The sequence below is a fragment of the Bos indicus genome, chromosome 17 (genome assembly GCF_029378745.1).
Source record: "Bos indicus isolate NIAB-ARS_2022 breed Sahiwal x Tharparkar chromosome 17, NIAB-ARS_B.indTharparkar_mat_pri_1.0, whole genome shotgun sequence".
Classification (NCBI taxonomy): Eukaryota; Metazoa; Chordata; class Mammalia; order Artiodactyla; family Bovidae; genus Bos; species Bos indicus.
In genome coordinates this window covers 2496983-2507299 of record NC_091776.1, presented here as the reverse complement: position 1 = coordinate 2507299, position 10317 = coordinate 2496983, and the positions used below count along the sequence as shown (strand labels likewise).

At 43.4% G+C, this 10317-nt stretch overlaps 1 pseudogene; it reads left to right on the top strand.

The window, feature by feature from the left end:
* The first annotated feature begins 305 nt into the window (after window positions 1-305).
* On the top strand, window positions 306-1654 carry LOC139176829 (Y-box-binding protein 2 pseudogene; annotated as a pseudogene).
* The last annotated feature ends 8663 nt before the right edge of the window (window positions 1655-10317 follow it).

Below are 10317 nucleotides of genomic sequence, written 5' to 3'. Positions count from 1 at the left end.
CCCTATAATGAAAAGGACATCTTTATTGGGCGTTAGTTCTAAAAGGTCTTGTAGGTCTTCATAGAACCATTCAACTTCAGCTTCTTCAGCATTACTGGTTGGGGCATAGACTTGGATTACTGTGATATTGAATGGTTTGCCTTGGAAATGAACAGAGATCATTCTGTCCTTTTTGGGATTGCATCCAAATACTGCTTATAAAGTGTGGTGTTGGGGAAGACTCTTGAGAGTCCCTTGGACTGCAAGGAGAACCAACCAGTCCATTCTAAAGGAGATCAGTCCTGGGTGTTCTTTGGAAGGACTGATGGGCCTTGGGCCCAGCTGTTGGGACCCCCTCGGTGGCAGGCCCCCGCACCCCTGGCAACCCGGCGACGGCGGCCTCGGGAACCCCCGCGTCCCTGGCCCGGAGTCAGGCGGACAAGCCGGTGCTGGCAATCCAAGTCCTGGGCACTGTCAAATGGTTCAACATGCGGAATGGTTACGGATTCATCAACAGGAATGACACCAAGGAGGATGTTTTTTTTCACCAGACAGCTATTAAGAGAAACAACCCCAGGAAGTTTCTGCGCAGCGTTGGGGATGGGGAGACCGTGGAGTTCGATGTCGTGGAAGGAGAGAAGGGCGCAGAAGCTGCTAACGTAACTGGGCCTGGGGGAGTGCCAGTGAAGGGCAGCTGCTATGCCCCCAACCGATGCAGGTTCCGCCGATTGATCCCCCGGCCCCACCCAGCTGCCCCGCCACCCATGGTGGCAGAGGCTCCATCGGGTGGAACAGAGCCAGGCAGCGAAGGGGAGCGTGCCGAAGACTCCGGGCAGCAGCCCAGACGACGGCGCCCACCACCCTTCTTCTACCGACGGCGCTTCGTGCGAGGCCCTCGGCCCCCCAACCAGCAGCAGCCTATAGAGGGCACAGACGGGGTAGAACACAAAGAGACAGCCCCGTTGGAGGGAGACCAGCAGCAGGGGGATGAGCGGATACCCCCACCCAGATCCCGGCCCAGGTACCGAAGGCCTTTCCGCCCCAGGCCACCCCAGCAACCCACCACAGAAGGTGGGGATGGTGAGACCAAGCCCAGCCAAGGCCCCACTGATGGCTCCCGACCTGAGCCCCAGCGTCCACGAAACCGCCCCTACTTCCAGCAGAGACGGCAGCAGCCCCCGGGACCTAGGCAGTCCACAGCCCCAGAGACCTCAGCCCCCATCAACAGTGGGGACCCCCCAACCACCATACTGGAGTGATTCCAACTCAAAGGACACCCAGAGCCACCGTCTGGTATCTGCCAGTTTTTCCAACTGACCTGTACTCTACCCAACACCTCCCTCCCCTCTTTCCCATAATTTGTGACATCAAAACACCGGCTTTTCCCCCCATTCCTTGAGACTCAGGAGGGCCAAAGCAACAGCCTTTTGATTTTTTTTTTTTTTTCCTTTCTCCCTTACCAAGGGTTGAAGGAAGGGATCCATCCTTATTGTTCAGAGGCATCAACTCCCTCCCCTAAATCAGGCTGAGAAGGAACCAGCCAGCTCTTCCCTCCCCCTGGTTGTTTTTCTTTCCCACCCCAGTTTATTTTTTGTTTCCCTGCTCCCCCTACCTCTGAAGCCATTTTATGAACTGTCATGTGCCACCTGAGCCTCCAGTAAAAACAAAAACGGGCTTTCCTGTTGAAAAAAAAAAAAAGAAAGAAAAAAGGAAGGACTGATGTTAAAGCTGAAATTCTAATACTTTGGCCACCTCATGCGAAGAGTTGACTCATTGGAAAAGACTGTGATACTGGGAGGGGTTGGGGGCAGGAGGAGAAGGGGATGACAGAGGATGAGATGGCTGGATGGCATCACCAACTCGATGGACATGAGTTTGGGTGAATTCTGGGAGTTGTTGATGGACAGGGAGGCCTGGCGTGCTGCAATGCATGGGGTCGCAAAGAGTCGAATAAGTGCCTTTACCATTTATTATAAAGCTGGTTTTAGTTAAGGAAAGAATTTACTAAACTCAACATTCCAGTGAGTTCAATAATATGAGAAAAATAAATAAAAAGTATAATTATTAAAAGGAAGAAAGACAGCTGCCATTATTCACAGAAAGTTTTAAAACGGTTTGCAAATACAATATACATAAATTGAATTGTACAGATATCATTCGCAAACTGTCAAAAATATAAAGCACTTTGAAATAAATTTAACAAAATATATAGCAGGCTTCTAAGATTATTTAAATAATTGTAAAATATTTTTATTGAAAAGATACTATAACAATGGATAGATATGCACAATATTCACAAATTGGAAGACTAAACAACATCCAGGCCAATTCATTTAGAGAGTCAATGCCATTGAAATCAAGATCCCCTTAATGCTTTGCATGTTACTTGGCAAGCTGAGTCTATAATGTATACAGCCTACAATAGGCAAAGCTCACCCTGAGAAGGAGCAAATTGGGAAGATTTGCTTACTAGATATCAAACTTTTTTTTTGTAATATAGTAACTAAGGCAGCTCAATGTTGGTGGGAAGAGACAAGCCAGTGGAACAGACTAGAGAGCCCAGAATCATATCCACAACATACAAGTACTTGATATTTGAAAGAGGCAGTACTCCTGGTCAGGGGAGATGAAATTTATTCCTGTTTATAACTGAAAATAAATGAAAGTGAGTGTCGCTTGGTTGTGTGTGACTCTTTGTGATCCCATGGATTATACAGTCCATGGAATTCTCCAGGCCAGAATACTGGAGTGGGTAGCTGGTCCTTTCTCCAAGGGATCTTCCCAACCCAGGGATCGAACCCAGCTCTCCCACATTGTAGGTAGATTCTTTACCAGCTGAGCCACCAGGGAAGCCTGCAGTTGTATTCATGTGGAAAAATATGAAACTTGATCCTACTTCACCTCATGCACAAAGAACAATTTCAAACGAATTAACTCTTTCCATATGATTCTAACAGGCACATTTTAACATTCAAATATCTCTGAAATCAGAATGTCTTGACAATGACATATCATAGTTTATCTTTTTTGTGTGTGTTGAAATGTAGTCTTTATTTTCTGTGTTGAAAAAATTGATGGTGGGTCTTATATTTGATGATGACTTCAGTTTAGTTCAGTTCAGTCGCTCAGTCACGTCTGACTCTTTGCGACGCCATGAATCACAGCACTCCAGGCCTCCCTGTCCATCACCAACTCCCGGAGTTCACTCAGACTCACGTCCATCGAGTCAGTGATGCCATCCAGCCATCTCATCCTCTGTCGTCCCCTTCTCCTCCTGCCCCCAATCCCTCCCAGCATCAGAGTCTTTTCCAATGAGTCAACTCTTCGCATGAGGTGGCCAAGTACTGGAGTTTCAGCTTTAGCATCATTCCTCCCAAAGAAATCCCAGGGCTGATCTCCTTCAGAATGGACTGGTTGGATCTCCTTGCAGTCCAGGGGACTCTCAAGAGTCTTCTCCAACACTACAGTTCAAAAGCATCAATTGTTCGGCGTTCAGGCTTCTTCACAGTCCAACTCTCACATCCATACATGACCACAGGACAAACGATAGCCTTGACTAGATGGACCTTTGTTGGCAAAGTAATGTCTCTGCTTTTCAATATGCTATCTATGTTGGGCATAACTTTCTTTCCAAGGAGTAAGCGTCTTTTAATTTCATGGCTGCAGTCACCATCTGCAGTGATTTTGGACCTCCCAAAAATAAATTCTGACACTGTTTCCACTGTTTCTCCATCTATTTCCCATGAAGTGATGAGACCAGATGCCATGATCTTCGTTTTCTGAATGTTGAGCTTTAAGCCAACTTTTTCACTCTCCTCTTTCACTTTCATCAAGAGGCTTTTGAGTTCCTCTTCACTTTCTGCCATTAGGATGGTGTCATCTGCATATCTGAGGTTATTGATATTTTTCCCGGCAATCTTGATTCCAGCTTGTGCTTCTTCCAGCCCAGCGTTTCTCATGATGTACTCTGCATATAAGTTAAATAAGCAGGGTGACAATATACAGCCTTGACATACTCCTTTTCCTATTTGGAATCAGTCTGTTGTTCTATGTCCAGTTCTAACTGTTGCTTCCTGCATACAAATTTCTCAAGAGGCAGGTCAGGTGGTCTGGTATTCCCATCTCTTTCAGAATTTCCCACAGTTTATTGTGATCCACACAGTCAAAGGCTTTGGCATAGTCAGTAATGCAGAAATAGATATTTCTGGAACTCTCTTGCTTTTTCCATGATCCAGCTTGCCCAAGATGCTGGACCTGATTTGTATGATCATTTATGTTTTCCTGACTTCTTAGATCTCTGCATATAAATCAAATGCTTTTCTATCATAGGCCTGACTCTATGCTAGTTTTAGAAATCAATTCAATTGTTGGGTTTGTGGCCAATTATCTGTGTCTAGTTCTGGGTTACCTTGTTAAATTTCTCTACTACAAGACTCTAACTGGTTGGCCCTGAGAAAATTTACTTAAAAAAAATTATAGTCATGTTCAGGTTATTGTGATATTACTTGATGGGATCCTCTCACTGGGCCAATTAATTATGCCTGCTCTGACTCTGGCCATAAATTTGAGCTTTTTTCTATTACTCAAGCTCAATCATAGCAACAAGAAAAGTTTCAGCAAAGGAGGAAAAAATCTCCCACAATTATGGGATGGATTTATATAGGTAACACCAGGCTATGGTAATTTAGGTTTAAAGTCTCCTCTGTGCTGGAAACAATTAGATCATACTAAGGGCAGACACACTGAAACCATACTCACAGAAAACTAGTCAATCTAATTACACTAGGACCACAGCCTTGTCTAACTCAATGATGACGACTTAGGTTTGATGAAATATGGTGGAACACTTTGGGTTTGATTAGTAAAATAAAACTCAAACTTCCAAGAACAAAACATTTTAATGCAGGCAATTAGAAGTTTCCACAACTAACAGAATGACTAAGGGAGTGAAGAGACAAGAAGGTGCCATTCCTGATCTTACATATCAATGCTTGAGAGTTCACATGTAGGCAGCTGTAAATCTCAGGACCTCCAAGAAGCTACTGACCACTCCCTCAGCTCAGGAAGCCACTTGTAGTGATCTCAGAGACCTAGAGCACCCCAACTTCTTAATTTGAAGATATGCTTTCCTATGAGCTTCTGACACTGTTCAGTTCAGTTCAGTTCAGTTGCTCAGTCGTGTCTGACTCTTTGTGACCCCACAGAAATGCAGCATCCCAGGCCCCCTGTCCATCACCAACTCCCGGAGTTCACCCAAACTCATGTCCATCGAATCGTTGATGCCATCCAACCATCTCGTCCTCTGTCGTCCCCTTCTCCTCCCGCCTTCAATCTTTTCCAGAATCAGGGTCTTTACAAATGAGTCAGTTCTTCACATCAGGTGGCCAAAGTATTGGAGTTTCAGCTACAGCATCAGTCTTTCCAATGAATATTCAGGATTGCTTTCCTTCAGGATGGACTGGTTTGATCTTACTGCAGTCCAAGGGACTCTCAAGAGTCTTCTCCAACACCACAGTTCAAAAGCATCAATTCTTCAGGGCTCAGCTTTCTTTATAGTCCAACTCTTACATCCATACTTCACTACTGGAAAAACAATAGCTTTGACTAGGTGGACCTTTGTTGGCAAAGTAATGTCTCTGCCTTTTAATATACTGTCTAGATTGGTCATAGCTTTTCTTCCAAGGAACAAGTGTCTTTTAATTTCATGGCTGCAATCACCATCTGCAGTGATTTTGGAGCCCCCAAAAATAAAGTCAGCCACTGTTTCCACTGTTTCCCCATCTATTTACCATGAAGTGATGAGACCAGATGCCATGATCTTAGTTTTCTGAATGTTGAGTTTCAGGCCAACTTTTTCACTCTTCTCTTTCACTTTCATCAAGAGGCTCTTTAGTTCTTCATTTTCGGCCATAAGGCTGGTGTCATCTTCATACCTGAGGTTATTGATATTTCTCCTGGCAATTTTGATTCCAGCTTGTGCTTCATCCAGCCCAGCATTTCTCATGATGTATTCTGCATAAAAATTAAATAAACAGCCTTATTTATATATTGTTTTCCTCTATTTCTTTGTATTGATTGCCGAGGAAGGCTTTCTTATCTCTCCTTGCTATTCGTTGGAATTCTGCATTCAAATGGGTATTTCTTTTCTTTCTCCTTTGCCTTTCACTTCTCTTCTATTTGCAGCTATTTGTAAGGCCTCCTCAGACAACCATTTTTCCCTTTTGCTTTCCTTTTCCTTGGGGATGTTCTTGATCCCTGCCTCCTATACAGTGTCACAAACCTCCATCAATAGTTTTTCAGGAACTCTGTCTATCAGATCTAATCCCCTGAGTCTACTTGTCACTTCCACTGTATAGTCATAAGGGATTTGATTTATGTCGTACCTGAATGGCCTAATGGTTTTCCCCACTTTCTTCAATTTAAGTCTGAATTTGGCAATAAGGAGTTCATGGTCTGTGCTATAGTCAGGTCCCAGTCTTGTTTTTGTGGACTGTATAGAATTTGTCCATCTTTGACTGCAGAGAATATAATCAGTCTTATTTTGCTATTGACCATCTGGTTATGTCCATGTGTAGATTCTTCTCTTGTGTTGTTGGAAGAGGTTGTTTGCTATGACCAGTGCGTTCTCTTGGCAAAACTCTATTAGCCTTTGCCCTGCTTCATTCTGTACTCCAAGGCCAAATTTGCCTGTTACTCCAGGTGTTTATTGACTTCCTACTTTTCCATTCCAGTCCCCTATAATGAAAATGACATCTTTTTCAGGTTTTAGTTCTAGAAGGTCTTGTAGATCTTCAAAGAACGATTCAAGTTCAGTTTCTTCAGCATTACTGGTTGGGGCATAGACTTGGGTTACCGTGATGTTGAATGGTTTGCCTTGGAAATGAACAGTCTGTCGTTTTTGAGATTGCATCCAAGTACTGCATTTCAGACTCTCTTGTTGACTATGATGGCTACTCCATTTCTTCTAAGGGATTTTTGCCCACAGTAGTAGGTATAATGGTCATCTGAGTTAAATTCACCCTTTCCAGTCCATTTTAGTTAGCTGATTCCTAAAATGTAGATGTTCACTCTTGCCATCTGCAGTTTGACCACTTCCAATTTGCCTTGATTCATGGACCTGACATTCCAGGTTTCTATGCAATATTGCTCTTTACAGCATTGGACTTCCCTTCCATCACCAATCACACGCACAACTGGTTGTTGTTTTTGCCTTGGATCCATCTCTTCATTCTTTCTGGAGTTATTTCTCCACTGATCTCTAGTAGCATATTGGGCACCTACTGACTTGGGGAGTTCATCTTTCAGTGTCCTATATTTTTGCCTTTTCATACTGTTCATGGGTTTCTCAAGGCAAGAATACTGAAGTGGTTTGCCATTCCCTTCTCCAGTGGACCATGTTTTGTCTCCACCTGTTTGCATAGTGTTATAAGGAAGTGATGTGCTCAGGCCAGAATTTGGTCCTCATTGTGTATTGTATGTCCCCTGAGAATGATGTAGATACATATCTAACTTCTTTCTAGATTATACATTTTCTGGGCTTGAGGAATCACTCTGGACTAGATGGAGAAGCTGCTCATCATCACTCAGGGTTCCAGAATTTTGAGCTGGCTGCAGTAACTGGATGGAATTTTGAATATTTTTCCTTGGAAGAAGGGTGTTGAATGTTCAAGGAGAATGGTGTGAAGGTTACTTGGGTGGACAGAGGGACAGACTATTGCTAACTGCAAATTGCTTCTTTCACTGAAGAACTTATTGCTGTTTACATTTGCTAGGTCAGTGGTAATTTCCTCTTTAAATCCCTCATCAGAGACAGTTTGGTATGAAACTGTGTGTTCATTTCAGTTCAGTTCAGTCGCTCAGTCATGTCCAACTCTTTGCGACCCCATGAATCGCAGCACGCTAGGCCTCCCTGTCCATCACCAACTCGTGGAGTTCACTCAGACTCACGTCCATCGAGTCAGTGATGCCATCCAGCCATCTCATCCTCTGTCGTCCCCTTCTCCTCCTGCCCCCAATCCCTCCCAACATCAGAGTCTTTTCCAATGAGTCAACTCTTCGCATGAGGTGGCCAAAGTACTGGAGTTTCAGCTTTAGCATCATTCCTTCCAAAGAAATCCCAGGGCTGATCTCCTTCAGAATGGACTGGTTGGATTTCCTTGCACTCCAAGGGACTCTCAAGAGTCTTCTCCAACACCACAGTTCAAAGGCATCAATTCTTCAGCACTCAGCTTTCTTCACAGTCCAACTCTCACATCCATACATGACCACTGGAAAAACCATAGCTTTGACTAGATGGACCTTTGTTGGCAAAGTAATGTCTCTGCTTTTCAATATGCTATCTATGTTGGTCATAACTTTCCTTCCAAGGAGTAAGCGTCTTTTAATTTCATGGCTGCAGTCACCATCTGCAGTGATTTTGGACCCCCCAGAAATAAAGTCTGACACTGTTTCCCCATCTAGTTCCCATGAAGTGATGGGACCAGATGCCATGATCTTCATTGTCTGAATCTTGAGCTTTAAGCCAACTTTTTCACTCTCCACTTTCACTTTCATCAAGAGGCTTTTTAGTTCCTCTTTACTTTCTGCCATAAGGGTGGTGTCATCTGCATATCTGAGGTTATTGATATTTCTCCCGGCAATCTTGATTCCAGCTTGTGCCTCTCCCAGCCCAGCATTTCTCATGATGTACTCTGCATATAAGTTAAATAAGCAGGGTGATAATATATAGCCTTGACGTACTCCTTTTCCTATTTGGAACCAGTCTGTTGTTCCATGTCCAGTTCTAACTATTGCTTCCTGACCTGCATATAGGTTTCTCAAGAGGCAGGTCAGGTGGTCTGGTATTCCCATCTCTTTCAGAATTTCCCACAGTTTATTGTGATCCACAAAATCAAAGGCTTTGGCATAGTCAATAAAGCAGAAATAGATGTTTTTCTGGAACTTTCTTGCTTTTTCCATGATCCAGCAGGTGTTGGCAATTTGATCTCTGGTTCCTCTGTCTTTTCTAAAACCAGCTTGAACATCTGGAATTTCACGGTTCACCTATTGCTGAGGCCAGACATCCTGGAATGTGAAGACAAGTGGGCCTTAGAAAGCATCACTACGAACAAAGCTAGTGGAGGTGATGGAATTCCAGTTGAGCTATTTCAAATCCTGGAAGATGATGCTGTTAAAGTGCTGCATTCAATATGCCAGCAAATTTGGAAAACTCAGCAGTGGCCACAGGACTGAAAAGATCAGTTTCTATTCCAATCCCAAAGAAAGGCAATGCCAAAGAATGCTCAAACTACCACACAATTTCACTCATCTCACATGCTAGTAAAATAATTCTCAAAACTCTCCAAGCCAGGCTTCAACAGTACGTGAATGGTGAACTTCCAGATGTGCTGTCTAGATTGGTCATAACTTTCCTTCCAAGGAGTAAGCGTCTTTTAATTTCATGGCTGCAATCACCACCTGCACTGATTTTGGAGACCAAAAAAATAAAGTCTGCCACTGTTTGCACTGTTTCTCCATCTATCTGCCATGAAGTGATGGGACTGAATGCCATGATCTTAGTTTTCTGAATGTTGAGCTTTAAGCCAACTTGTTCACTCTCCTCTTTCACTTTCATCAAAAGGCTTTTTAGTTCTTCTTCACTTACTGCCATAAAGGTGGTGTCATCTGCATATCTGAGCTTACTGATAAATCATTTTTCCTGGAAATCTTGATTCCAGCTTGTGTGTCTTTCAGTCCAGCGTTTCTCATGATGTACTCTGCATATAAGTTAAATAAGCAGGGTGACAATATACAGCTTTGATGTACTCCTTTTCCTATTTGGAACCAGTCTGTTGTTCCATGTCCAGTTCAAATTGTTGCTTCCTGACCTGCATACATGTTTCTCAAGAGGCAGGTCAGGTGGTCTGGTATTCCCATCTCTTGAAGAATTTTCCAACGTTTTTGTGATCCACACAGTCAAAGTCTTGAGCATAGTCAGTAAAGCAGATAGATGTTTATCTGGAACTCTCTTGTTTTATCGATGATCCAGCAGATGTTGGCAATCTGAAATCTGGTTCCTCTGCCTTTTCTAAAACCAGCTTGAACATCTGTAAGTTCATGGTTCACATATTGCTGAAGCCTGGGTTGGAGAATTTTAAGCATTACTTTACTAGTGTGTGAGATGAGTGTTATTGTGCAGTAGTTTCAGCATTTTTTGACATTGCCTTTCTTTGGGATTGGAATGAAATGAAAACTGACCTTTTCCAGTCCTGTGGCCACTGCTGAGTTTACCAAATTTGCTAACATATTGAGTGCAGCACTTTCACAGCATCATAGAAATCATTTTAGGATTTGAAATAG